At 54.2% G+C, this 24,636-nt stretch overlaps 1 long non-coding RNA gene across 1 annotated transcript; it reads right to left on the bottom strand.

Annotated features, from left to right (window-relative positions):
• Positions 1–6,402: 6,402 nt before the first annotated feature.
• Positions 6,403–20,938, bottom strand: LOC124241484 (uncharacterized). The gene is made up of 3 exons (XR_006889225.1): positions 20,561–20,938; positions 19,307–19,738; positions 6,403–7,311 (listed from the first exon to the last, which is right to left on the bottom strand). It is a non-coding gene; the product is annotated as an uncharacterized LOC124241484 (long non-coding RNA).
• Between the last annotated feature and the right edge of the window lie 3,698 nt (positions 20,939–24,636).

Raw genomic sequence — 24,636 nt, 5'->3', positions numbered from 1 at the left:
TCAAGAAATGCCAAGAGCCTCAAGCAAAACAAATACCAATAAAAACTCACCTAGGCACACCACAGGAAAACGGCTGAGCACCAAGGACAAAGAGAACATCTTACAAGCAGCCGGAGGGAAAAAAGAGATGTTAGTTTCAAAGGATCATTAGACGGGCAGCTAACTCCTCAACAGTAATGAGGGAAACAAAAGACAGTGGAATAATATCTCCAAAGAGGTAAAATGTTTTAAAGTCCTACAATTTGGAATTTGATATGCTGTGGATATCGCCTTCCTAAATGAAGACAAAACATTTTTTTGGAGACTAAAACATAAAATTCATCACCAGTAGATCCCAACTAAAGGAATTTCTTCAGTCAGAAAGAAAATAAGTTCAGAGGGAAGAATCAAAGAAGAAAGATACACACGAAGAAGGTAACTATGCGGGTTGATGTTAATGAAGATTGACTATATAAAATAAGAATTAGAACATTTCATGGAATTTTAAATATATGTAGAATTTAAATACATATGGCAATAACAGCACAAAAAGTATGATAGCAAATGCAGTCAAGGTGCTCCAAGGTCTTGCATTGTTCAAGAGATGGTAAAAATGCTAATTGTATTAGATTATTGCAATCTTTATGACGATCACCAAAGCATGGTAAAAGAATGCGTAACTAAGAAATTAACAGAAGGAGAATAAAATAATAAAAAGCATTTAATTCAAAAGAATGGGCTCAATTATGTCCTCCAAAAATGACATGTTGAAGTCCTAACCCCCAGTACCTCGGAATCTGACCTCATCAGGAAATAGGGTCATTGCTGGTGTGACTGATTAAGACATACTGAAGGGGGGGGGGGGCTCTTCATTCTATATGGCCGGTGTCCTTATAAGAAGATGACCAGGTAAAGACACAGAGACCCAGGAAAACGCCACCTGAAGACGAATCCAGAGATCAGAGTGACACGTCTACGAGCCAAGGAGCACCCAGGACTGCCGGCCACCACAAGGAGCTGGGACAGAGGCCCGGCAGCGGGGCATTCCCCTTTGGAGCCTCCGGAAGGAAACAGCACGGCAGACACCTTGCTTTGGGACTTCTGGCCTCCTGAACTGGGAGAATAAACCTCTGTTGTTTTAACCATTCAGTCCGCGGCACTTTGTTATGGCAGCCCCTAATACAAAGCCAAAAAAAAAAGAAGATAGAAAAAGAACATGGACTAGGCAGGAGAAATAGAAAACGACATAGTAATATGGTGGAGACAAACTCAAAATAGGTAGGTAATTTGAAGAAATAAAAACAGACTACATATTACAATTAATACAAAGAATATCAGATTAGAATTTTTTTAAACCCCACAATTTAAATATAAGGATAAAAAAGGTGGAAAGTAAAAAGATGGATGGAAAGAGATATATCATGCAAACGTCAGTCAAAAGTCTGGCTCTACAATATCCAAGGAAGGAGACCTCACGACAAATGTCACAGAGATGGAGAGACTTCATAACCATGAAAGGTTTAGTCCAGTAGAAAGCAAGAACCATCCCAAGTGTGTATGTACTTCATGACATAGCCCCCAAATAGATGACGTAAGAGTTGACAGCACTGAAAGGAGAAACATCAAATGCACAGTCACAGGGAGGAGGACGAGAGGCCGTGACATTGGACGGGCCTATAGTGCGTGGCCAGCAAAGTCGTCCAAGATGGCGGCAAACCTTGGGGTGAAGAGGAAGACTGTGGGCCTCCAAGCTCTCCATGAATGGGCGGAGAATGGCTGGGAAGTTGGTCAAGGAGACTAACGCTGAGGAGGTGAAGAGCAAGGCGGGGGGAGAGCTAAAGGCCAGGGACCTCAAAGGAGTGGGGTGTTTGCAAGAAAGTGAAGGGTCTGGAACAGGCTCAGGGGACAAGGAAGACACCCACCCCACCTACTTAGCCCTGGATCCATGAGTTTTGCAAACTCAAACCACCCATGGGAGAGACCTCAGGGAAGAGGCTGTCAGGGCGTGGAGGGGACGGAAAGCGTGGAGAGTTGGTGGGGGTGGGGCATTGGTGATATCTTTCTTGTGTTGGCTGAGCAGGGCACACAGAGGAAGGGTACAGAAATGGAGGGAGAGGCAAGGAAGCAGAAAGTATCACGGGAATGCCCACACGGTGAGGATAAGTGGCAGGGGAGGGGCATTTAAAAGAAACAGAGAGGATGCACATGGCGGATTGAGGCTGACAGGCCCTTTGAGGAAGGAGGGCCCGAGCCCGGCAGACAGAGACGCACCTCCCTGGGCCGGGTGGTGGTGGATCCAAAAACTCTAGCCCGAGGGTCCCTTCCGGCCCGTCCTTCCCTAACCAGCCATTGCAGGTGGGCTCTCCTTGGCGCTCAGAAGCAGGCCTTGCCTCCCCCACCTCCGCATCCCCTCCCTTACAGTGGCGTCCCCGCCCACGGCTTTAATAACGGCCCCTGCACAGGTGATCCAGAATCCTCTCTCGCCTGGGCCACTGTCTGAGCGCCGAGCCCTGCAGCCCCCTCTCCTGGACAGCTCCTCCAGGCCACCGCCAGGAACTGCTGCTCACCATGGACCTGCATATGCCAGCACCTCCCCGTCAATCACTACTCAATCTATCAACCAGTCAAGTAACAACGCCCTGGTCCTCATCTCGTGTTCCATCCAGCGTGAAGTCAGGGGCTTAGGAGCCATGTTGGATCCTCTCTCCCTGGCCTCCCACATCCAATCCATCCGCCACGCCCGGCTGATTTTACCTCCTGATTACACCTGGAACGCCTTCTCCTCCCCGCCAGCACCCTAGTCCGGGTGGCCATCATCTCCCTCAGGAGGGCTGCAGCAGCCCCTGCCTGGTCTGCCCCTTCCACACCCCTTTGCATCCTCCTCCATGGCTGGAGTCCTCTTGCCACTGGGGTTCTGATCCTGTCACCCCACCCCAGAGCCCTCCAATTACAATGACAACAACCATAATAATAGTGACCAGCACTCACCGGGCACTCCCAAGGGCCCTGCACTGTTCCAGGCATGTTACCTCCTTTACCCCCACAGGAGCCCTAGGAAGGGAGCCCTGTTATCATCTCAATTACCCAAGGGAGAAAACAGAGGCACAGAGAGCTTAAGCAACTTGCCCAAGGTCACCCAGCTGGCAAAAGGCAGAGAAATGGTTGAAACCCAGGCAGCCTGGGGTCACAGCGCACACCCTTAACCACCACACCATCCTGATGCACAGAAGAGACAAGAAACCTCCCAGCTGAAGCTCAGAAGGCCCTGGAGACCAGGCTTCCCACCTCCCCAGCCTTCCTCCCCTGCCGTGACCCCTCCCACCGGCCCCAGTGGGCTCCAGACTCCTCCAGCCTGCCTGCGCGCCAGGCTTCCTCCCCACGTGAGGCCTTTGCACGTGCTGCGTCTGTTGCCTGAAATCCCCCGACTGATGCCCACCCACCCCGACCCCGTCTCCTACTTCTCTTCCAGTCAGGCCGCTCATCTCAGGAACTTCGGCTGACTCGGTGCCCTCACGCACGCACTCCCATGCACCCTGAATTTTTCCTCCAAGCATTTTTAATACAGGCTGTTTTCGTACGTCGTGGGTGTCTGAATAACTGTTCTCCCAGATAGCCTTAAGTGTGGCCAGAGCAGCCATTGTGTCTTCCTTGGTCCCAACGTGTCCCCTCGGCTGTCCCACTGGCAAGCACTCGGTAGGCACTCCAAAAATGTTTGCGGAATGGATGGATGAACAAAGCCCTGGCAGAGGGAGGCGGTGGACCCGGCGCCCGGCTCCGTGCCCTCCTCGCCTTTGCACGCTGACCGCCAGAGGGCGCCGTAACCCGAGAAATGGCCCGGCCTCCTGGGTCGGCCCGCAGCCGGGGTCGCCTCCTCCGGGGATGGGCGGGGTGGCTCCCCGAAGCGCTGCGGGGCGGCTGAAGCCTGAGCCCCGGTTTGGCCCCTCCCCTGCCGCTCTCCGGCTGTGTGAGCGGCGGACGCTCGGCGCAGTGCTCCCATCTGTCAACCGGGAGTGGCGAGCCAGCCGCGCGCCCCCAGAGCTGGCGCCTCGCGTCCCACTGAACTCTGGCGACGGCAGAAACCCTCGCTGCCGCTGGGAGAACGGGGCCCAACCAGGGCATGGAAGACAGCGATCGCTAGGGACGGCCTGTGGAGGCCCTCCGAGACACTTCGTGACACCAAGTGAGATGTTTTAACAGACCCAAAGAGTCCTATCTCGAGGTCAACCTTGATTGACCCAGACAGGGCTGTTGGTTTTGTAGCATCAGCGATGCCATCGGGGGTAATGTCCTTCCGTCCGCAGGGCAGCGCGGGTCCCTTCAGATTCCTGTGAGAAAGGCTGACCGCCGTCCCCGGGTAGAGGGGAGCCATGGAAGGGTGAGGAGGGAGAAACGTGGTCGGATTTGCAGTTTCCAGCACGCGGAGCAAGGGCCGAGAGGGCGGGGACGGGGCTCCCGGCAGACTCTAGGTCCGAGTCCCCGCCCACTCCCCACAGCCGCGGGACATTGGAGACTGACTTAGCCTGCAGTGCCTCAGTTTCCTCATCTGTTAACAGACGATAAGAGGGGTGTTTATAAGGATTAAATGAGAGGACCCGTGTGAAGCGCACGCCTGGAGGGAGCGCTCGGCCCACGGTAGGCATTGCTGTCAGTCCGAGAGAGAAATCGTGATCCGTGAGCGTGTCGTTTGTGAAGACCAAAGGGATGAAGCCTTGAAGGCCCTCTGTACGGGCCCCGGAGCACAGGGGCGCCTTATAACACTACCCGGCCGTCCCCGTGCCCTGCGCCAGGTGGTCCAGCGCTGGGACCGCCGCCTGGCCTGGCCTCCCACCCCCTCCTCCGGGCGCCCTGGCGGGACCGCCCTCGTGACCCAGCTTCCTGTTTGCGATGCCAACCCTGGAGGGAGGAAGTCGGTGCCCCCACCCTGGGGCCCCGAGGGCAGGAATGTGGACGTGCTGACGTCAAAGCGTGTCCCGGTCCCGGGGAAGTCGGGATGGGAAGGGCTTCCTGCAAACCAACTTTGATCCCAGGCCTGAGCTGGGGTTGTAAATCAGCCCTGAGGGAGCCCAGCCACCGAGCTTCCTCTGATGAACGCCCTGGGGTCGAGTCAGGGTCCTACCCCCACACTGTGCCCGCGGGCGCATCACCTCCCCCTCCTAGCCTCAGTTCCCTCGCCTGTGGAGCAGGGATGTATGTGCATCTCAGCGTCCTTCCTCCGTCTGATACATCTTGCAGGGCTGAGCCTGCCTGGCTGCGGGGGGCTCCTTGGGGGAAGGTCCCCTGGCTGGTGACACGGGGTGGAGGCTCTGAGGCCGCCAGACAGAGGCACGAAGCATTTCTGGAGGTGGCTGCAGGGAGGTTTCCCAGCATTAGGCCTGTGACTCAAGCTGAAGCCTAGGCCCAGGCACTTCCTGACCTAGTGACTCAGTTTCCCCTGCAGAGGCATCCCACAACGCCTGCTTCTCAGCCTGGCAGAGGCATTGAGACCTGGCTAGTGTGTGTCTGTGGGGGTCCCTAGTGATGCCATTTATCAAGTGCTTCCTGAGCACTCAGGGCTTTACGTATGGGTTGTCACTTGGTTCCCAATCCGAAGAGGTAGAGATTGCGATTAGTCCCATTTTACAGAAGGGTAAACTGAGGCTCGGAAAGCTGAAGGAAGTTGCCCAAGATCACAGAGCTGGGAAGTGGCAGAGCCAGAAAAGAGTGCTGCTCCGACATCGTGGCAGGCCCTCCCTTGGAGAGGCCTCCTGACGGACAGGCAGGGCCCTTGACGGTGGCAAGGCCATCATTCAGAGTGCGCACCGGGAATCTATCCCACAGAGGGTCTCCCAGCCCCTATGCCCACCTGCCCTGTGGGCCCCGGATCGTGAGGAGTTGACGTGGACAGAAACTTGGGCTCAGGTCGCCTTCCCTGTTTCAGGTTGTTCACTTGGGTCCCCCCAGCACTGGGCTCAGGGCCTGGGCTCAGTCTCCCCTCTGCCCCACGCTCCCTGGAATCCATGGTCTAGATTCTCCACCTCTGGAGCCTCAGTTTCCCCAGCTGTGATGCTGGGTGAGGGAGTGCACGCCCAAGGTGGGCAGAAGGATGTGCTGAGGAGGACTCAGAGCAAGGCCCTGGGCATCCAGAGAGGGAGTAGCTGTGAATGGACCTTCCCGGGAAGGGCACCAGGAGTAGTTTCCAGAACCTTCTACGGCCCTCCAGCCTCTCCTGCCCACCCTCTCGCTCCCTCTCTGCCTTTCTCCAGGACACTGCTCAGCCCCAGTTTGGGGCCAGACAGACCTGGGTTCGAATCCACTGGCCAGTCGCTGGCTGTGTGATGTTGACCATTCTTTCTCTTGCTGAGCATGCTTCCTCATCTCTCTATATAAATACATGAGGATAAGGCAGCCACATTTCAAGGCTGTTGGAGATTAAGACATCGTGTCTTGAAAGCACTTGGTACAATGTCTGACAATCATTTAATAAATCACAGCTATTGTTATTGCTATTGCTGGCATGCATTATAAATGCCCAGACAGCAGGAAGGGCTCCTTGGGGCGTAAGAGCCCTTTCCCCAGGTGCCCAGCAGGTGGCGGCAGAGGCCCCTTGTTCCATGAAATCTTCACATCGTTGGTGAGAAACCCGACTTAGAAGTTGTGGAGGTGACCGAGCTTCAGTGCCTGTTAATCCCACCCTCAGAAGCTCCTGAGCACCCCAGCAAAGGCCCCAGGCCCGAGGCAGGTAGTGCAGGAGAAAGGCAGGGACCTCTGGACAGTGGGCACCTGGGGAAGGAGAGTACTGCCCACTGCAAAAGAAAGCCTGGTTTCAGCTCTTGCAGGTAAGTACCCAGAAGTGGGGTGGCTGGATCATATGGTAGTCAACTTTTAACTTCTTGAGGAGCCTCCATACTATCTTCCATAGCGACCGCATCATTTTGCATCCCCATCAACAGTGTGTGAGGGTTTCAATTTCTCTACATCCTCACCAACACTTGTCTTTGTTTTTTTGGTAACAACCATCCTCACAGGTATAAGGTTTTGATTTGCATTTCCCTGATGATCAGTGACGTTGAGCATCTTTTCATGTACCTGTTGGCCACTTGTGTGTCTTCTTTGGAAAAATTCAAGTCCTTAGTCCATTTTTCAATTGAGTTATTCAATTTTTTGCTGTGGAGTTGTAGGAGTTCCTTATGTACTTTGGCTATATACCCCTTATCAGACACATGGTTGGTAAATATCTTCTCCCACTCTGTAGTTGCCTTTTCACTCTGTTGATTGTCTCCTTTGCTGGGTGGAAGCTTTTTAGTTTGATGTTTGCTGTAGCACTATTCACGACAGCCAAGATGTGGGAACAACCTGCATGTCCATGGACAGAAGAAGAGGTAAAGAAAATGCAGTATATACATACAATGGGATATTATCCAGCCTTAAAAAGCATGGAAATCTTGCGATATGTAACAGCACGGACGAAATTTGAGGACATCGTTCTAAGTGAAATAAGCCAGTCACGGAAAGACAAGTACTGCCGAGTTTGGCTTATGTGGGGTCACCAGAGGAGTCAAACTCATGGAATCAGAGAGTACGCTGGCAGTTGCCAGGGGCCGGGGGCATGAGGGAGGGGAGGGGTAATGAATGGGTATAAAGTTTCAGTCGTGCAAGACGAATAAGGTCCAGAGATCGTTGTACAACATTGTGCCTCTAGTTAACAATACTGTGCTGTGCATTTAAACAGCTCTTGAGAGTCAATCTCATCCTAAGTGTCTTACCGTAATAAAACAAAAATTTAAAAAGTAAATAAAGCAAGCTCAGGTGAAAGCCATCACCGAAATCTGAGAAAGTACATTATCATCGTCACTCAAGGGGACATTACCATTAAGATTCCCATTCTAGAGATAGTGAAACTGCAAGTCCAAGAGGGGAGGTGATTTGTCCAATGTCACACCAGTCAGGGAGTGGCAGACCCAAGACTTGAACCCAGGTCTTCCCCACAGGGGCAGATGGTTCCCTGGGCCCCGGAAGCCTCAGAGCCATCTGGAGGGCCATCCCCCCTCAGGGCTACAAGTTCTCTGGCTGCAGCCCCTCAGGATCCCTTGAGCTCACCCATCAGCAGGTCCAGTCCACTTAACCCGCAGAGCCCCACTCTCCCTGACGCCACCACTCCAACACACCCTGTCATCTCTCCCCGGATGGCCCTGTTTCCTTCCTTCCTCATCCTGTGACAGGCTAACATGATCTTGTTTACTTGTGTGTGTTCATCTCCTCCGTCAGACTGCACCCTAAACCCTGCGAACCTCTCCAGCCTTGTGCCTCAATCCCCCAAACCCTGGACTCCACACTCCGCCACTTTGGTGTGCTTACGTTTTCCTGAACAAACACACTGTGTGTGAGAGCAAGCGCAAGTCCATCTCACTCATCCCTCTCTCCCCAGAGCTTATACTGCACCTGGCACAGCAAAGGGGCTCCATGAAGATGAGTGGATGACGGACAGAGGTTGAATGGATGTGGACAGATGGATGGATGGATGGATGGATGGATAGAGAGCTAGATGGATGGATAGACAGACAGATGGATGGATAGACAGACAGATGGATAGGTGGATGGACGGATGGATGGATGGATGGATGGATGGACAGATGGATGGACAGGTGGACGGATAGGTGGACAAAAGGATGGATGGATGGATGAATAAATGGATGGATGAATGAAAGACTATTTGGCTTGAGCCTGTGTTGTCCCCCGACTCACAAGAAGGAGGTCAGAGCATATAGTGACCCAGGTAAAGGGTCCTCCAGTGTGGGGCTATCCAGAGTGGGGGCAGGTGTCAGTGCTGGGGATAGGCCATCAGGAGACGGTGGCAACCTCTTGTTTGCACAGAGCAATGGTGAGTGAACCCTAGAGCATCTCCTGGAAAGGGCAGGAGCAGGTGGAGTTCCCCGAGCTGGGCGCGGGGCAGCGAATATGCTGAGGCTCTGACTCAGCCAGGCGCTATGGGAGTTTGAGAAACTGGGTACAAACACCCAGCCCATGCACAGACACGGCCCTGGACAAGGCACAAAGGACTGTCGCTTGTGGTGCCATGACTGAGCTTCACCGTGGTCCTTGAAGCAGGTGGGATTCTGCCCATGGGACAGAGGAAAAAACCGAGGCTTCCAGAGGGAAAGTAACTAGTCCAAGACCACCCAGCCAGAGAATGGCAAGGCTGCGATGGGGGCCGGGGCAGGGTGACCCAGTCTTTGCCTACCGTGCCGGGTGGGGCCTCTCTGGGGAGCCAGGCTCCTAGGTGGCTCAGGAAGGGGTGGAGGCTTGGGGCACAGGGACTGTGGTGCCAGGCTTGAGAGAGTCCCCCAGTGCAGACTCCAGGCCTGCCCCTCCGAGCTGGCCCTGCGCCCGAATGACCTTCTCCAGTGCAATGTGACCACGTCGTGCTGTCCTTTGGAAACCTTCAGCGGCTCCCAGTGGTACAGGGTCAAGCCTCAGATCTCCATTTGGCCTTCTGGTTCCTTCCTACCGTGACCCCGTGGCCCTCTCCAGCCTCCTGTTCAACCCCAAGCCTTGTGCCCCGCACGCCACCACCCTGACGTGCTGTGGATTCTCCTGAATTAACACACCACGCGTGCTCTCTGAGGCCGCACACCTTTACACGGATGAAGCCCTCTGTGGGGGGCGCCTTCCCGCTCTCCTTCACCCCGATGGATCCTGCACAGTCTTCAAGGTGTAGGTCTGGCTTCAGCAACCGTGTCTGACCCGCCCCCGTCACCTGGGCTGCTGAGGCAGTCCACCCCTCCATGCTCCAGTTACATGCTCTGCTGAACTCCACCATCAGGGCAGTCACCACAGAGCAATAATTATCCGGCTACCAGTCTGCCTCCTCAACTAGGCTGTGAATTCCAGGAGGACGGGCTTCGTGACGTACTCACCTCTGGAACCGCATGGCCCGACTCAGCACCTGGCTGGAGTCTTTGTTATTATTTGTGGAAGGAAGGAGGGAGGAAGAGAGGAGGGAGGGAGGAGAGAGGAGGGAGGATGGGAGGAGGGAGGAGGGGGATGGCAGGGAGGATGAAGGGAGGGCGGGAGGAAGGAGAGCGCTTTACAGTTTGCGCAGTGTCCCTTCACGGACATTATTTTATTGAGAAGTTGGCCGGAAAGGAAACCTGCAGGGACGGGTCCACCTGACGCCACAGTGCTTTGGAGATTTTTGCAGGCCACGTATTTTTTAACTTAACCTTTGTTTTTAATTGGCTCATTGAACTAAATGTATCTTAAAAGGAAATGTTACATCACTACCCCAAATGGAAAACTAGACTCGCTTCCTATCAACAGAAAGTTGCCATAAAATGAATATAATAGAGCTTACCCCGTGCCAGGCACTCCGGGGGGCACTTTACCAACATTAACTCATTCATCCCCACAACGATGCTACGAGGGGTGCCGTTATAGCTCTAGTAGGCAGACGGGGAGACTGAGGCACACAGCTCTTAAGTAACTTGCCAAAGGTCACAGCTGAAAAGTAAGCAGGGTTACCATTCGAAACCAAGCAGCCGGGCTCTAAGAAACAAACAGATAAATAAAACAACGTTGTGTCTTCCCTCTAAATAGCGTTGCCTTCTGCAGGCTCCTGCTTGAGGCCTCTGCCTCCTTGTTCCAAAGGAAGATCAGCAAGTGCTGAAGAGGCGTTCAAGCCACAGTAGCACCACCTGAGACATTCTCCTTGAAGTCAGCAGAGGGTGGAAGGAGAAGCAGAAAAGGAATGCATTTCTCACAGCGTGATTGATGGTGATTTAATGCCAGGTCTGTGTGGAACCGTCTCTGCTACAGCCAGGAGAACGCAGCCACATTCGGGAAACCCTGGAGCAGAGGCGCCCCCACAGCACGACCGGCGCCCAGCGTTTTAGCTCAGGACATCGTCCAGTGTCGCAGGAGGCAGAGCCAGAGAGCAGCTAAGCAAGGTGTTAAACTAAATGAACAAGAACAGGCAAAAACCTAATATTAAATGCAAATAAAAGCAAGTTAATCTAACTGTAGAGCAAATTGGTCTCATATACTGTGATAGCATGATACCACAGAAAGCAGAAAAACAGTGACTCCGAGCAACCTCTCAACACAGCCGAAAGACAAGGGTACCTTTGCTCTAAAGGCGGCGGAACGGGAAGGAAAGCCTAAACGTTACTCGATAGGTTTACTGGTGTTCGCCACGGTTGAAACTATTTTGTGGTTGTCGTAGCACCGGGCAAATGAGCACATATATTAATGTTGATGGGAGTCAGGGTTTTCAGCAAGGGGGCGACAAATATGGAAGGGGAAGATGAGAAAGAAGCCTGTGGTGCTTGACGGGAATTTGAGAGGAAGGTATGAGCTCATGATGTAAATATATTTAAACACAAATGAAGGTTGATTTCTACCTCTGTCTGCTGAAAGGGCGTGGGGTCAACGACACCCCAGTGACAATGAGCCCACCTAGCACCCAGATCTTGGTTTCTAAAGATCACTCCCCAAGGAAAGGAACCAGGGCAAGTTGGGGAAACGGATGATTCCAAGGCTGAAACAGGGAAAACACAAGAGGAGCCCGGAACATCAAGTTTTGGCAGAAAACAAGGAATTGCCTGAAGAATGATGGGGACAAATGAAAAGGATAGAGACCACCATTGCCAACGGTGGAACAATTTGAGTATTGACCTAGAGGGGACAACTGAGCACTGAGCAATGAAGGCAACAGGTTATAACATATTGACTAAGAAAGAATGCGTAGAGTTACCCAGATAGATATAAAATGGAGGAAAAAGGGAGGAAGGAAAGATGACGGAGGGAGAGAAGAGTCCCAACTAACAGACAGAGAGGGAGTGATGGATCTATAAAATCATCACCTGACTACTGTCGTAGGAAAAACGCATTCATTGTCACCAGTGGGTGCGGAGGAATCGTCAAGTCAGAAGCCTCAAGGAATGATGGAGTTAGAAAATCATTTGGCTCCATGAGAGTAAAACCTGATTTAGGTGAGAAGCGTCAGCGGGGAGAAGTCCGTTGTGGGTGGGCAGGAATGTCCTCGGGCTCAAAGCACCCGTTTCCGTGTTACTTATTAATCCCTGGAGGGAAAGCGTACTTCACAGTGGAGAAATCCGGCAGATACCAGTTCAGCAAAGAGAACATTTGGGACCATCGGATGTCACGTGCCTCCCGCCGTGAGCACTGAGACCTTGGCGGCCCTGCCAGACTTTCCTGCCAAAAACGCAGGACCTGGAGCTGATCATGAGGAAGCAACCCGACAAACCACATCCAAGGACAAGGACGCTCGACAAAACAATGGGCTTGTGTTCTGCAGAAATGTCAAGGTCGCGAAAGACACAGAGGGCTGGGGAGGTAACTGTTTCAGATTAGAGGAGAGAAAAGAGACAGGACAACTGAATGCAGGCTTAATCCTGGGCTGCATTTCAGATGGGGGAAAAAAACACTGCCACGGTACTGTCGGGACAATGGGCAACATCTGAACATAAATCGTACACAAGATAATTGTACTGTATCAAATGTGGACTGTGATTATACAGAGGGTACTGAGGTATTTAGGGGCAAAGAGTCACGATGTCTACAATGTACTCCCAAAGGGCTAAACAAAATAAAAATAATAATAAGAAGAAATATGGGGCCAGCCCTGTGGCGCAGCGGTTAAGTTCACACATTCTGCTTCAGCAGCCCAGGGTTTGCTGGTTCAGATCCTGGGTGCGGACCTACCCACCGCTTGGCAAGCCATGCTGTGGCAGGTGTCCCACATAAAATAGAGGAAGACGGGCACAGATGTTAGCTCAGGGCCAGTCTTCCTCAGCAAAAAAAAAAAGAGAGAGAGGAGGATTGGTGGCAGGTGTTAGCTCCGGGCTAATCTTCCTCAAAAAAAAGAAGAAGAAGAAGAAGAAGAAGAAGAAAAAAGAGAGAGAGAGAGAGAGAGAGATTGAAGCACCTGAGTCAAAACATTTCCCACCCGTCAGTCAGTTTAGAGCAGGACTTCTCAACCTGGTTATCACTGACATTTTGGACCAGAAAATTCTCTCTCCCTTTTGTTTTCTAGAGTTGGATACAGCAATTCCAAGTTCATCACTTTGTTGTAATGATGTAATCTCCAGGGCTATTGGGGATAACCACCCGATACTATGAGATTTGGTACCACGTGGTCCTAGAGGGGACCCCCTCAGTGTCTGCTGGTGTGTATATATAACCAAGTTCGTATATTTCGTTGCTGAAATTATCTGTATCTTTTCTCTCTTGTCTGCGTGAGAGAGATATATTAAAATTATCCTAAATTAACTGTGGATTTGTAAATTTCTCCTTTTATATATTAGAGGCTATGCTTGTAGGTGCATACACGTTTATGATTGTTATGGCTTCTTAAAGGATTTTCCCTTTGGTTCTATGTATTTTCCTTCATAATCCCTATTAATATATTTGCTTAAAGTCTATTTGTCTGATATTCATATCACTATGACATTGTATTGGTTTTAGTACATTTAGTACATTGTATTGGTTTAGTACAGCATAATGATTTGATATATGTACGCATTGTGAGGTAAGTTTAGTTAACATCCAGCACCACAATTTTTTTGTCATTGTCATGAGAACCAGAAAATTCCCTATTGTGAGGGACAGTCACCACATGCTGTGCATTGCAGGATGTTTAGCAGCATCTCTGGCCTTACCCACTAGATGCCAGTAGCAGGCCCTAGTTGTAATAACCAAAAATGTCTCTAGCTGTTGCCTCCGGAACCGCCCCTTCGAGCAAGAAGCTGAGGGGCCCCTGCTCTAGGTGAAGACAGATGGGTGGTTATTGAGCCATTCTTGCAACTCTTCTGTGGATTTGAAATTTTTCCAGATATAAACTTGAAAAATGATAGACCATACAGCAAAGGAAGATGGCTGTGGGCGTGGAGGCGTTACTCCTCCGGCCGAGTTTCTATAGCTCTGTCGCCCCTGCCGCCTGGGAGCTCCTTGGGGGCAGACGTCTTTTTCATCTCCATCGCCCCACAGAGGGCCTGGCCACAGGGATGTGTGTCAACACGGGGCAAACACATCATCGTCTACAACTGCAGATCAATTAATTGGCCATCAGATGGGATATGTCACCAGCTGACGAGGTCAGAGCCAAGAGCCAACCAAGATGAGGTAGCAAATGGAAGCCCAGACCCAAAGGCAAAGGGTAGGAAAGCAGGGTTGGGGACAGCAAGGTGGCTCATAAGAAGACTGGCAGGGACCAGCATGTGGCCTGGAGCTCCCAGAGGGCCCAGCACGGGGTGTGGGGACTTTCGATGGGGCCAGGCAGAGAGCAGGATCCAGAGCGAACAGTGGGGAAAGGAAGTCAATCCGGCCAGTATATTGACTGGGAACAGAAGAGCTGTGCCCGGGAGGAGAGGACGTTAGGCCTCCAGCTGCAGCCTCCCCACCGCAGTCACCATTGCCACCCCAAACTGGACTAATGGAACATTCTAGAAGGAGAGACTTAGAAAAAAAGTAGGAGGAAGGGACAGTGGGGTCTGTGGGACCACATCTCTGCACAGAGCCGCTATCTCATCTGGTCTGTGCCTGAGAGCAGACAGTTGGTTGAACCCAGCCCTGCTGGAACATCTGTGGCAGTCCCTAGGCCCTGAACACAGGGTTACCCACACCCTGAGGAACTTGACCGCCCTGCCTGACCTGCCTGCCAGTGCTTCCCCGCCCTCTCCCCTACCACCAGTCTGCTCCCTCATGTCGCTGCAGCCATGCTGGCCTCCTTGCTGCTCCTCAAACCAATTAAACTGCCTCCCCACCCCTGCCCCAGGGCCTTTGCACTTGCTGTTCCCTCCGTGTGGAATACCTCTCGTCCTCTGAGGCTTCCTCTCTCATTTTATACAGCTCAAATATCATCCTCTCACAGAGGCCCTACCTGACCACCAACCCCGCCCCTAAACCATTCTACCCTCGCCTTATTTTCTTCATAGCACTTATCATTTTACTCCTGAAGTGATATTTTTATTTGCTGACTTGTTAACTGTCTGTCTCTCTTGCTAGACTGTAAGCTTTGTGAAGGGGGACTTGGTCCTGTCCAGAGCTGTGTGCCCTGCACTAGGACGATGCCGGGCACACGGTAAGGGATCAATAAATATTGAATGCATGAAATCCTTTAATTAATTAATTTTCCCTCTGTTCTTCGGTGAGCTTGTTCCCACCTCCAAAGGAGGAAGTGCTGACTCCACCTCTCTTCCTTTCTTGGCGAACCTCTTTTCTCCTACGCCGGTAGGGGCGGGGGATAAACATTCTGTTTTTTAAAGGGCAGAGGAGACCCTAGTAAGCATGACATTGGGCCTCCCTTCTAATAGTTTTGCTTTTAAAAGTGGATTCCCCAAATGCGGGTTCTGACCAGTTCTGGAAAACCCAGCATCATCTTGGGCAGCCTTAGGTGGGGAGTGGCCTCTGAGCCTCGCCCCTGCTGTTCCCTCTGCCTGGAAGGCTCTTCCCCTTCCTCTTTGTGTGAAGACCTCCTGCTGACCTCAGATATTGGCTCGATGCGGTCCTCGCTGAGAACGCTGAGAAGCCTTCCCCAGATCCCCAGTCGGCATCAGTCTCTCCAGTGAAAGGCCCACTCCCTTCGCAGCAGGGCCCACAACTCTAATTCACTACTGTCGGCTCGTCGGTTGGCTTGCTGCCTCCTGCCCCAGACGGTCAAGCCCAGGTGGGCCAGGGCCTTGCTCATCTTTGTCCCGCTGTGCATCCAGTGCCCGGCACCCTCCTGGCCACGAGGAGGTGCTCGCTGAGCACGTGCTGGAGGAATGGGTGAAGAGACCCTCCCCGGAAGCCCCCAGTGCACTGAGCCCACCTCCTGCCCATCACTGGGAGACCATCTGCACCCCTCCTGCGGGTCAGAGAACCCCACGGTCCAGCCGCTCTCTCTCCTCCCTAGTGACCCAGGACTGCTGCTGGAAAACTGCCGGAGACGGGAACTCACCTCCTCCCCAACCCTGGGCTAGGCACGGGGTGGGGTGCCTGGGGTCCCTCTTGCTCTCCCGGCCATGGGCAGGGGGCTGAAGTGAAGACCCTTCCCTTAGGAAGAGAGCGTCCTCAGTCCCTTGCTGCCACAGCGAGCTTCCCCTTTAAGACCTCGAAGGGCACAGGTCCTGGTTCTCAGAGTCATCAACCCCTTCCCCTGCCCACCCCCAACCAAGGCCTCCCTGGGGCTCCCCATGCCCTCAGAGAAAGCCCCGACCCCTAGCCCTGCGTTCCAGCACTTCAGCACATGGAGCCCGGCCTCTCGGGCCTCATCTGCGGCCCCTCCTCCACCCCGTCACTGCTCAGCATTTCGAGGGCACCCAGGCCCTTCACAGCCTCAGGAGTGTGCACAAGAGGACGTCGTCCGGCAGGGGCAGAGCCGGCCCGCTCCGGACACCCCGGCTTAGCAGGGGTCTGGAAGCCCAGCAGCGCAGCAGAACTCCGGAGCGCCTCCCAGGAGCTCTGCGCGTGCCAAGTGTTCTGCAGGAACTCATTTACCCTCGCGACAAACCTGCAGTGGGCCCTGAATGCTAGGTAAGTATTTACCATGCACCACATGCTGTTCTGGTGTGGGGGCACAGCAGAGAAAAAACCACAAAATCCCCTGCCCTCTGCAGCGCACACTCCGTGACGGGAGGACACAGCCACCTGAAGTACATACAGGGTGTGTTAAACAGCGATTAGAGCGTGTGGAAAACAAGGCAAGCGGGCATCGGGGGGGTCTGGGGCGACAGGGGCCGCCCTTTAAATGTTGGAGTCAGATGGATGACATTTAAACAAAGACCCAGCAAAGGCGAGAGAGCCAGCTAGGCCGGCATCTGGGGAAGAGCATTCCAGGCAGAGAGAACAGCCAGGGCGATGCATCAGGGAAGGATGTGCAGGACAGGGGGAGCCCAGGGTGGCCGGCCAGAGCAAGCAGGGGAGAGCGGTGGGAGGCGGCGGGGGTGGGGGAGGCGCGGGGCACACATGTGACGTCAGTGACGGGGAGGCACTGCAGGGCACTGAGAAGGAGCATCATGGAGCCAGGGTGCAAGCAGGGAGGTGAGGCCGTGGTGGCTCTGAGCAGCGGGGTAGAGCTGGCGGGAGAAAGATGTGATTGGGTTCTGGAAACATCTGGAGGTCGAGCCGCCTGGACTTCCTGGTAGCTCAGATGTGGGGGTGAGAGAAAGCTGAGCCAAGGGCATCTCCGAGGTTTCCATCTGACCCCTAGAAGGACAGAGGTGGCAGCTCCTTTACAGCTGAGGAAACTAAGGCACGGAGAGCCAAGGACCTGCCCAAGATCACACAGCTGGCCGTCGCCGAGCTGGAGTTTGAACTCAGGCCTCTGGTTTTGGAAACTTCGAGCTCCTCAGTCTGCTGCGGTGGTCACCAGATGTTGAACTTTGAAAGAAGAGTTTTCGAGAGAGAGACAGTCAGTGCCCGGACTGGAAATGCGGCCACTTCCACGGTTGGAATGGGAAGAGCAGCCCACACCTGGGCTCAGTAAGCACCCGTTTGCTGGGTTCCCTGGAGGGCTCGTGTGCCAAGGCCCAGCTGCCCTGTGGCCTCCTTCAGATGGCAGTGGCCCTGCCAGCCTGGGTGAGCCGGCCTGTCTCCTGCAGCGTCCCAGGGGCGGGCAGAGCACCTGCGGGTGCCTGGTGTGGAGGCAGCTTTCTCGCCCCATCCTATTCAGGTGCCATCACCACAGAGAGCCACCAACAGAGCCAGCTCTGCACTATTTGGGCAGAGCAGGCTGGAAGCGCTCCTCCTGGTCTGGAGCCCAGGCCCAGGCATGCTGGGGTGTGGGCGGGGGCGGGGGCGGGGCCTGGGTAATTCCCTGGCTCAGCCGGTGCCCCAGAGGAGAGCAGAGCCGGTAGCCATGCTGCTCCTCCTGGTTCCCCTGGTGCCCAGCACCCTTCATCTCAGCATGCCCTCCCTCAACCCTGCCCAAGGACAACTGCTAATCCCAATTTGCAGATGGGGAAACTGAGGCTGAGAGAGGCAAGGTTACTTGACTGAGGTGAAACAACCAAGAAGTGTTGGTACCGGTTTGAATCCCGAAGCCTGTGTTCTTTCCCTCTGTCACAGGCCTCTCATGGAGCCCAGCAGGAGGGCAGTTCATCTCTGAAAACCAAAAGGTTTTTCATAAATTTGGCCCCAAAAGTCATTTGACAAGTCCCAAGCCCACCACTTAGCTGCAAGGACCGGGGCCAGTGATTTCACCTTCCTGGGCCTCAGTGTTCTGCAGAAAGATCTGTAAAACGGGAGAGTGACCACGCCTTCCTCACCAGCCGCCATGAGGCCCGAGTGACCGTGTGTGTGGCCAGTGGTCTATGTTGACCACGCCCTCTGGTGATCCTGGCACCCGCCCATGTTTGGGCACTGCTCTTTAGGGCATCAGCCTGACCGTGTCACTTTTCTGCTCTAAACCCTTGGACGGCTCCCCATCACCTTCTGGAAAAGTCCAAGAGCCTTAGCATGACCTTAGCTGATGAGAAGCTACTTGTTAATAGTCTATATCATTTGCAATACTTTGCATATTCATACATTTTGATACAGAAACATCAGTATGTTTTTCTAATAGAAGACCCCCCATTGGATGTGCTGTGTAATATATGGTGTATTTCCCTTTTTAGAATCTGAAAAACTCAGAATTGTGAAAGCTCCCGCCTGAGGGTCTGGAGAAGGGCTGTGGACCCTCAATGCTATGAGGCACCCGCCAGGCACCAGCTGAGCACGTTGCACTGGCGATGGTGTTTAATCCTCACAGCGACCTAAGCAGGCGCTTAATTATCGTGCCCATTTGACAGATGAGGACACTGAGGCTCCAAGCAGTGAAGCAGCTTGCCTGGCTCACACAGGAAGAGGCCAGACTCTGAGCCTAGACTCCAACTGGGAGCTACACACGCAGCCATCACACACCATCATTTTCTCCTGCCTCCTGCGCTGGGGCCCCAGCACCCAGGACTGAGGCCCCGGTCACCGACACCCTCCAGCAGGGTGTCATCTGACTGGAAAAACAGGCTGAGCACCTACACCAGTCAGGTCCACCGGGGGAGGGCTTCCAACGCTGGTTAGAGCCCTTGGACTTTATCCAGAAGACCGTGGGGAGACATGGAAGGTTCTAGAACAGCAAAGTGACATGGTCAGGTTGATGCCCTACAAGTGTAGTACCCAAATATGAGTGGACACCCGAATCCCCCAGCAGGCTTGTTAAACACAGACCCCTGGGCCCCACGCTGGAGTTCCTGATGCCCAGGAATTTTCATTTCTAGCAGATTCCCAGGTGACGCTGCTATGGTTACGGGGACCCCACTTTGGGAATTGCTGCAATACAGTGGGGTGGAGGGTGGCAGGAGCGCCAAGTACTTACCAGAATGAGGGCTGCAGTGTATGTGGTGCCAGGAACGAGCCACACTGGTCACTTAGTCCTCCCAGCTCACAGGCGAGGAAGCGGTGACACTCAGGGAGGAGAAACTGTGCACGGGCCACAGACTGGTAGGTGGGGCAGGGACTCCCCCCTGGGGGCTGGGGCTCCAGAGGGACCCTGTTACTGCCGCACCTCTGAGACGGGGCCTCAGACGGGGCCCTTGGAGGACAGGCCTGGGTGCTCTCTCCTTAGCAAGCTGCACAAACCGTCACTATGTCAGAGTCCGTGAGTCAGGCGCGCAGATGTGGGGCTGCTGCGATCCCAGGCTCTGGCCCTTCACCGGCTCCTCCAGGCCCCCAGCTGAAAGGGTCAGCCCTAACTCCCTGCCACTGCGGCCAGGCCACGAGCAGGTTCAACCAGGCCAGGTGGCAGCTGCTGCAGAGGGGGAGAAAGGGGTCATCAGGGTGAACCCAGAGACCCCCCACCCCTGGAGAAGCCCGTGCCCTGCCTCCACTTCCCCAAAAGGCGCAGCAGGGAATCAGGGTGACTTGCAACATCACTGTTCTCCAGCAGGTCCTAGCACTCAGCACCCCCTAGAGGGACCCAGCTTGGAGATGGCCCTCCTCCCTGCACCCCCAGGAAGGGACAGCAGTGGGGGATCAGTGGCTGTCCTCTCTCTGCTCCCAACAAGGCTCCTTGTCCTGGGCCTGTTCCTGGCCCAGTGACCTTGAGCCCCGGTCTGGGCATCTTCCCCCGGGCCAGCCTCACAGGCTGCAAGTGGGGAGGCTGCAGCAATGCTGGGACCCCGCTCCCTGAGCAGCTAACCCGTGCCAGGCACACCCCCTCCCCCTCCGCCACGGGCTTTGATACGCCTGTGCTCTCCACCCCTCTCCCCAGCTCTGCTGGTCTGCTTCTCTCTAGGACAGGCCTGGGGACATCCCACCACCGCCACCACCACCTCCCAGGCCTGTGCTCACGCAGGTCTTATACATCTGAGAGTTCGTGGGTTTTTTCAAAGAAAAAGTGAAAGATGGGACGCCAATAAAGCAAATCATTAGGTGTTGAATAGGAGAAAGGGGTGCTTGTCGGCAGTATGATTTTCTGGACTTTTCCATGCGCTTGAGATAGACCCACGCTGGCCCAGTGAGCCTGAAGCTGGCCTGGAAGGAGGGAAGTACGACTGAGGAACTGGGTCAGGAGCCGGCCAAGCTCCTCGCTGTCCAGATGTGGTGGAGAAGACGGGAGGGCATGACTCACCAAGAAATGCCGGACCATCTGGATGTTTCTGAAACTCAGAAGTCCCCCATGCCCTTGTCAGCTCCTGGCTGCCCAACCAGCAGAGTGAACCACGGCTGCGCGTGGGGACGCCCGTCAGCGTTCTCCTCTCAGACCCCATAGAAGGGAGCGCGTGGGGAAGGCCGGGATTTCAGACCATCTCTGGGAGCCCTGTGGTTCCAGCAGGAGCTCCAGCGCCTCCACCCTGACGCCCGTGGTGGGGGGCCTTTGGGCCCTGCAAGCCTGTCAGGGGTGGTGGAGCCAGCTCCCAGTCCCCCAACCCTGGGCCTGGCGGAAAGCCCCTCTAGCGGGCCAGGGCGGCTGGCCACAGCCTGTTGTGCTGTTGCTAAGTTCTGTGCTGATCAATCTGGGCCTCATGGGTTTTTCCTCTGGTTTCGTGTTCTGACGGGAATGCGCGAATCTGGAGCGAGTTACTCGCAGCCGCAGCATTCCAGAGGGTGTGACGCTGCCAGCTCCTCCCTGGCCCCGGTGCCGGGTCCACACCCTCCCCATTGCCGGCCGGAGGGTCGGCAGAGCAGCTCAGACGAGGCTGGAGGACGAGCTACAGGACTCGACCCTCGCTCTCTTTTCTAGAAGCTACCCTGCCTTCCAGTGAAAAGGAAGAGGATTTAGGGTCAATACTGAATTCTGCTTCTTGGTGCCGCAGCTCCCTTTTCTCGTATTTAAAGCTCCACACATTTTCTTCCAAATGTCATCCTCCCGCCTCACACGTCACAAAGTGCCCTATCTCTGAGCCAGCCAGACCACCGTCCCCTCGAATGTCCCAGCGCCTGGGGTTCACCTCCCCGCGCCCTCCTGTGTCCGCCCAGCAGATCTGACCCTCGGCTCCTTCCTTCCTTCCTCCCTCCCTCCCTCCCTGCATCGCTCTCCCCTTCCATCTTTCCTTCAGGCAATATTCATGCTCTCCTAGAACTTACACTTCAGAGCAACAGACAATGTTGTAAATTTTATAAACTATTTATACGTTCTATAAATACAGTTATTACAATATAACATATTTTCAGGTGGAAATAAGCACTTTGAAGAAAAACGAAGGCAGGAAAGGGGTGACAAGATGAGGAGGGTGTGCACACGTGAGAGAGAGAGTGGGGTGCTGGGGGGACCCGGTGAGGCTCTCAGGAGGCGATGCCGGGCAGAGACCTAGAAGGGGAAGCACCTGCCGTGGGAGCACGCGGGAAAGGCATTTCAGGGGAGGGAACGGCAGGGACGCAGGCTCCGAGGCGGAGCGGCAAGGGAGCCCGTGTGGTCAGAGTGGGTGAGTGGCGGGGCAGGAGGAGAGGCGGCTGGAGAGGAGAGGCCAGCGTGGTCTGGCGCTCCATGAGCTCCGAGGATTTGGCGTTTTCTTGCGGGTGGGAGGGGAGCTGTGGGGAGTCAGAGGCAGAGAGGCAGCATCCTCAGAGCCTTGCTTTGAGAGGGTCTGTCCCCCGCCTGCGGGCCAGGGTGACTCAAGGGAGGGGTTCCTGCGGCAGAGCCGGCAGCCGGCCTGGTGGAGGTGGGCGAGGAGGCTGGAGGAAGGACACGTGGTAGAGGGCAGCGTGCAATAGGGGTGTGGGGCGTGAGAGAACCGGGGAGTGGAAAGCAGCTCCAGGGTTTGGGGGCGGGGGGGGGGGGGGGGACTAGGGAGCCCGCATGGGCGAGGCGAGCAGAGCAGGCTCATGGGGCGAAATCGAGGGGTTCCTTTGGGCTCCAGACCGTGTGGAGCCTTGTGAGCCATGGAAACAATCAACAAACCCGCTCCGGCTGCCTCTGAGGACAGCAGAGGAGTCATCAGCGGGTTTGAGGGGGGAAAATTCCAGAACGTTCCGACGTTACCCCCTCTGAGGAGCCTCCTCCTGAAGGGGGCCTCTCCCTTGTCATAAAGTTACTTCATCGTGGAATCTTGACTCCGTTTCCCGAGTATTTATTTTCACTCTAAAAGCTTTGCTGTGTGCCAGGCACTGTGCTGACTCCTGTACCAGCGAGGCTGCATTAATTAGGACGCATGGACTATTTACCACTCCACTGTTTCACAGAGGAGGAGACGGCACAGAGAGGGGTGGGCACTTGCCCGAGGTCACACAGCTGAGAAGCTGAGATTCAGATCCAGGCAGCCTGGCTCCAGAATCTGTTTGTCAAACCTCTGCAGTCCACTATCTGCCTCTTTTATCAACAACACTGCCCCCTCCAACACATACACACACAGAGCGCTGTGCGGCTGGGCACGTAGCGACCCCCAGGAGAACCTGTGGTGGAAGATTCTGCTCCAGCCTGGTTTTATCTGCAGGCCTCCTCTCTGTGTTTATTAATTCGCTAGATAAATATTTATGTGTGAAGGCCAGGGCTGGGGGCTGCCGGGAAGCCAAGATGAGGAGCTGAGTATCCTGCCTGCGCAGTGATGGAGGGAGGAGGGAGGGGGAGGAGGAGGGAGGAGGTGGAGAGAGGAGGAGGAGGGAGGGGGAGGGGGGGCAGGGTGCTGGGGAAATTGATCCTGCAGGATGCTCAGCGCCTGCAGAGATGGAGGCCACCAACAGGCCTTTGCGGACCCAGGGTAAAGGAGGACAGCACGGGGTTAACCGTGTCTGTCTTAAGAGTCGCCTCAACCCTGTGTGACGGTGGACGAGTCACTCACTCTCCCAGCCTCAGTTTCTGCCTCGATGCACAGGGGGCAGTGACACCTGCCTCCTGGAGCCATCAGGAGGGGTCTGTGTGACCTTTCCTGCACCAGACCTCTCGTGGTCCTCCTTTCTCCTCCAGCTCGGTCAAACACTGGCCACCTCCTCGCCATAGAGAGCTGGGACTCCCCTTTCCCGGGCTGGGTGTCACAGGTCATGTAGTTCACTCACTTTTGTTTTCTCTGAGAAGTTCCTTTCTCCGAGAGGCTGGACGGTGGCTGAAGGTTGGGCGGGGGGTCTTGGTTTGCCATCGGCACCCCCCATGTCACTCTGGGGCCGGGTGGTAGAGGACACTGGGCCACAGGGATTCTCAGCTGTCACTTGACACAGCAGATTCCAGGGCCTTATTTAGAACCTTCGCTGTGGGGGGCCTGGCCCTGTCCACCCACCCCCACCCCGGGGTGAGCAAGGGCTTGGGATCTGGAGCCCAGCCGACTCCCTGACCTTGGGCATCGTCTTGGACCCTAGTCCCAGGCTTCCAGACACCCTCCCTGCCACGGGGTTGGCTGGTCGTGCCCCAGCCTCCTGGATTTAGTAGCCACGTTGGGGAGCTAGTGACCCAGAGAGGGAGAGGATGGAAGCCTTCCTCTGGGCAGGGAGGTGTAGATGCGTCGCCTTCTGAGACACCTGTGCCCCTACCAGTCCCATTAGAATTAACTACCACGTAAGACTCTACTGTCTCAATAGGAACACACTAATCTTGCTTACCCCTAGAGGTGAGACTGGGAGGGAAGACAGCCACAGGCGGACAAATCCTGTCTCCAGTGGCTGAGACTATGAGCAATTTTTATCTATGTATTTATTTCTTCTATATTTTTTAACTTTCTCCATTGAAAACGCACCTCTGTTAAAATCATGAGAAAAGAGCACCTTTTCAAAAAGATAAAATGTATCATTAAGAAGATGAAACTCAAAGAGGCAGTAGAAAGATAGAAAATATCTTTTGAGAAGAAAATTAAAAATATAACATTTAAAAGAAAAAATAATATATAAAATTACATATAATCCAGATGAGAACAGACTATATGTCAGAGATGTTACTAAAATAATATCTAAAATATGTATATGGGTGTATTTATACATTCTAAGTGAGCAGATTATATGTGAGACAGAATAGAAATCCTAGGTGTCCCGTAGACGCCCTTATTCCAGCACGCGCTCGGGGCTGGCTGTAATTTCCTTGTCTTTCTCTCTTGCTAGACCGTGAGGCACCCAAGCCCAGGTACCGTCTTACTCGTCTCTGGACCCCTCTGAGGACCTGGCACATGGCAGGTACTCAATAAATGTTGATGCATGAACGAGTGAGTATCTTCCTTAAAAATAAAGATACATATGAAAATTCTAAGAACAAAAGTATAGCAGGAACCGATTGTAGGAATATGTCTG

The sequence above is a fragment of the Equus quagga genome, chromosome 7 (assembly GCF_021613505.1).
Source record: "Equus quagga isolate Etosha38 chromosome 7, UCLA_HA_Equagga_1.0, whole genome shotgun sequence".
In the NCBI taxonomy this organism is placed as follows: domain Eukaryota; kingdom Metazoa; phylum Chordata; class Mammalia; order Perissodactyla; family Equidae; genus Equus; species Equus quagga.
The sequence above is the reverse complement of the archived record's forward strand: the minus strand, read 5'-3'. Positions and strand labels throughout refer to the sequence as shown.